This window comes from Zea mays, chromosome 4 (assembly GCF_902167145.1).
Source record: "Zea mays cultivar B73 chromosome 4, Zm-B73-REFERENCE-NAM-5.0, whole genome shotgun sequence".
Classification (NCBI taxonomy): Eukaryota; Viridiplantae; Streptophyta; class Magnoliopsida; order Poales; family Poaceae; genus Zea; species Zea mays.
In genome coordinates, this window is record NC_050099.1 from 245567120 (window position 1) to 245571718 (window position 4599).

At 53.6% G+C, this 4599-nt stretch overlaps 1 pseudogene; it reads left to right on the forward strand.

Moving 5' to 3' along the window:
- LOC109945652 (uncharacterized) lies at window positions 1–2493 on the forward strand (annotated as a pseudogene).
- The last annotated feature ends 2106 nt before the right edge of the window (window positions 2494–4599 follow it).

A 4599-nucleotide genomic window follows, 5' to 3' on the forward strand; every position in this document is an offset into this window, starting at 1 on the left:
TCTACAGCTTCTCGCGCCTCTACTGCTGACGGGAGGGAAGGGAGTGGATCTGGTGATCCGTGGTGACATAGTTCTCAACAGATTGAACATTAAGAGCTCATAGAAACCATATACGGTTCTCTGTTCCCACGTTTAAATACACAAATCTCTACTACTCTATAAGACTCTATTGTAGACCATCCGTGCACCATGGTTCTGCCGTTCTGCCTCTCGTCAATCAGTACCGTCCGTATCATCTGACGGCTCACGTGCGTCGACCCCGCCCCCCGTTCTGCCCACTCCTGAGTCCCCTCCAATTCTCAATTTCTCACGTGAGGTAGGCTTTTGTCGCCTCTGTGCCGCCGCCTTTGTTCCCGTCCGCACCATCGTCGGCCCGAAGGCATCATCCATCGGTCGTCGCTGTCGCCCCCCCAACCTTCGAGGTATAGTTCCTGCATCCTCTTCCCCACCGCGTCATGGTTGTTGAGCTGACCGCTGAATTCACTCCACATCTTCATACGACACGCGCAAACCCAACAAGGCAAGGACATGAACAAGAGAGACTCACGCAAATTGACAGGGAGGGATCATCCGTCCATCATCCATGGACAACCTTAAGGAGGTAAGATGGGCTAGCGATCTCTGCCTCCCTGGATCCTTTATTTGTTAGGCTTGGTCTTGGGTTCCTACCGCTAGCGCGATCCGTGCATGTGTTCATCCTTCTTAGTTCTCACTGACCCCGTGCATTGGTGGTGCATGCAGCAGCGAGGCCATGAGGATGCGAGCGCCAACAACGCCTGGATGACTGTGCCGACGTTCGGGGACTAGAACACGAAGAACAGGGCACTGCTGGACTACTCCATGGACTTCTCCAAGATCCGCGAGATGCGCAAGCGCAAGCAGAACAAGAGCCTCGGTGGCAGCAACGACCTCCTCGCCCACGCGCAGGCCTACAAGCCATGACGCAGCGACCAGCCGTAGGCCAACAACGCCCAGCTCAAGCTCAGCCGCCCCTGATCGGCCGACAACCGCTGGCGCTGCCCGCTCCACGCCTGTGACCACTCCACAATGGTAAACCTCCATTGTCCCGTTCTGTTCCAGAATCACTAATAAACAAACTTCTTTCTTTCTTTTGGGTGGAAATTCAACATATTATGTCTTAGATTTGTTTGGTCTTGGTTGAATTTTATAAGCACGGGGTAATAATTAGTGTCGAGGATTGAACTTGTTAATTATGAGAGTGACCGGGGTAAAATCCAAATTAGCAAAGCTGCAGAATAAAAAAACCGCAACCGACAAAACCATTATTTCAGTGTAGCATCACAGTACGTAGTAAAATCACCTCACCACTTTAGTAGGCAGCATCACTACAGTCTTTAGAAGCTCAATTTCCTACTAATGTTCTTCTGAAGCAGATTCTTGAAATGACATAATGGTTCTGCAGGTTTAGTTTAGAAAACTAAGTGTAGATCAGTTGTCCAGTACATGGATATGTGAAGCCAAGAGCCACCCATTCCAACTCCTTGAATTATTATTTTATTTGTCATAACGATAGGCAAGGATGAATCTTCCTGTTTTCTTAATCATATTGTCCATATCTATATGCCTTCAGAAATTTGCTTAGATGCATTGATGTGGCACTAACCGTAGGAGAATCTTAGAGAAACTAATGATGGGGTTTAGCCAGTTGAGGGGGATAAGCGACTCTCCGGCTGTTAATTACTTTTTACTATTATAAAGCACCAGTCTCGACAGTTCTACGGTCGTCCAATGTAATCCTTTTACAACCATGGTTAGACTCCTAAAGTTTTTATTACATATCTCACTACTCTAACATGGGAATCATTCTTCATTACATGCTTAGGCTCGAGCCATTTACATCTTCGCATCTAAATTTTCGGGTTGTCACTTTGCTCATAGCTATCATTGTTTCCTTAAAATTCGAGCACATAGCTATTATTTTTAAAACATTATTCGCGAATTTGTCAATTCATAATTTCTCTTGTCGTATTTCACCATAATTCAAAATAAGGGATCTTGTCACATTATTTATTTACATTTATGTTTGTCTAACACTTGTGCAGGGTGGTATGTTTGACTATGTAGATCATTTGTTCCAAAGCATGGAAAGCGCTTACATAAATAGCTTATCAAATACAAGTGACTATTTCTCTTGTCGTATTTGATGGAGAAATAGTTGATTATGTCTCAAATGAGCCTAGAGAAGAGATTATAGCTAAATATGTCTCAAATGAGCCTGGAGAAGAGATTTGGCCAGTCCAATGTTTTTGTAGTCTCTACTCTAGTGGAATATGGTGGTGTTCCACAATCTGCAACTCTAGAGTCTCTTCTAAAAGAAGCTATTCATGTCATCAGCTATAGCTATGAGGACAAAACTGTCTGGGAACTGAGGTAATGATTCATGTAGTTATAACTTTGTAACATTAGTGTTGTTGATGCTTGTGCTATTACTTGCTAAGAAATGTTGAGATATGAATTGATGTTTCCTTGTCTGGTTTGCCTGTAAACCTTTTTGTTTTTTAAGTCTTTAATATCTACTTGTCGGCGTCTCGAGACTGGGGGGTCCCTCAGGCCGACGAGTGAGTGTGCCGCGTGCCCCAGCCCAGATGGGTCGAGCGCGTGGGCGAGCGCGAAGGGGGGAAGCGAGGTGGCCGGAGACGGGCGTGAGAGAGGTGGAAATCCCGCGGCCTTCGTGTTCGTCCCGCGCCCAGGTCGGGTGCGCTTGCAGTAGGGGGTTACAAGCGTCCGCGCGGGTGAGGGAAGCGAGCGGCCCCAAGAGAGCGCCTGCCCCGTCCTCGTCCCCGCGCGACCAACCTTCTCTAAGAAGGCCCTGGTCCTTCCTTTTATAGGCGTAAGGAGAGGATCCAGGTGTACAATGGGGGTGTAGCAGAGTGCTACGTGTCTAGCGGGGGAGAGCTAGCGCCCTAAGTACATGCTAATGTGGCAGCCGGAGAGATCTTGGCACCCTGCTGGTGTGATGTCGTGGCTGTCGGAGGATCAATGGCGGAGAGACAGCTGTCGGAGCGGTTGAGTCCTTGCTGACGTCCCCCTGCTTCCGTAAGGGAGCTGAGAGCCGTCGTCGTCACAGGGCTAGCGGGGCGCCATCATTGCCTATCTGGCGGAGCTAGCCAGATGGGACACCGGTCTTGTTCTCTCTGGCCCGAGTCGGCTCGGGGTAGAGTGATGATGGTGCTTCCTGTTGACGTGGTGGGCCTGTGCCCTAGGTCGGGCGACGTGGAGGCTCCTCCGAAGTCGGGGTTGAATCTGTCTTCCATGGCCGAGGCCGAGCCCGAGCTCCTGGGTCGGGCGAGGCGGAGGTTGTTCGGCAGAGGCCAGGGCGGAGTCCGAGCCCTGGGGTCGGGGCGAAGCGGAGTTCGTCGTCTTCTGGGGCTGAGCCCGAGTCCGAGCCCTGGGTCGGGCGGAGCGGAGTTCGCCGTCTTCCGGGGCCTTAGCCTGAGTCCGAGCCCTGGGTCGGGCGGAGCGGAGTTCGCCGTCTTCCGGGGCCTTAGCCCGTGTCCGAGCCCTGGGTCGGGCGGAGCGGAGTTCACCGTCTTCCGGGGCCTTAGCCCGAGTCCGAGCCCTGGGTCGGGCGGAGCGGAGTTCGCCGTCTTCCGGGGCCTTAGCCCGTGTCCGAGCCCTGGGTCGGGCGGAGCGGAGTTCGCCGTCTTCCGGGGCCTTAGCCCGAGTCCGAGCCCTGGGTCGGGCGGAGCGGAGTTCGCCGTCTTCCGGGGCTTTAGCCCGAGTCCGAGCCCTGGGTCGGGCGGAGCGGAGTTCGCCATCTTCCGGGGCTTTAGCCCGAGTTCGAGCCCTGGGTCGGGCGGAGCGGAGTTTCTTATGGCACCTTTGGCAAGGCCTGACTGCCTGTCAGTCTCACTCTGTCAAGTGGCACTGCAGTCGGAGTGGCGCAGGCGGCGCTGTCCTTTTGTCAGACCGGTCAGTGGAGCGGCGAAGTGACGGCGGTCACTTCGGCTTTGCCGGGGGGCGCGCGTCAGGATAAAGGTGTCAGGCCACCTTTGCGTTAAATGCTCCTGCGACTCGGTCGGTCGGCGCGGCGATTTAGTCAGGGCTGCTTCTTAGTGAAGGCAAGGCCTCGGGCGAGCCGAAGATGTGTCCGCCGTTAAAAAGGGGGGGCCTCGGGCGAGACGGAAACCCCTCGGGGTCGGCTGCCCTTGCCCGAGGCTAGGCTCGGGCGAGGCGTGATCGAGTCGCTCGTATGGACTGATCCCTGACTTAATCGCACACATCAGGCCTCTGCAGCTTTATGCTGATGGGGGTTACCAGCTGAGAATTAGGCGTCTTGAGGGTACCCCTAATTATGGTTCCCGACAGTAGCCTCCGAGCCTCGAAGGGAGTGTTAGCACTCGCTTGGAGGCTTTCGTCGCACTTTTTTGCAAGGGGACCAGCCTTTCTCGGTTGCATTTTGTTCCGGTGGGTGTGCGCGAGCGCACCCGCCGGGTGTAGCCCCCGAGGCCTCGGAGGAGTGGTTTCACTCCTTCGAGGTCTTAATGCCTTGCGTAATGCTTCGGCTGGTCTGGTTGTTCCCTCATGCGAGCAGGCCGTAGCCCGGGTGCACGGTCGGGGCCCAAGTTCTCGGGCTGG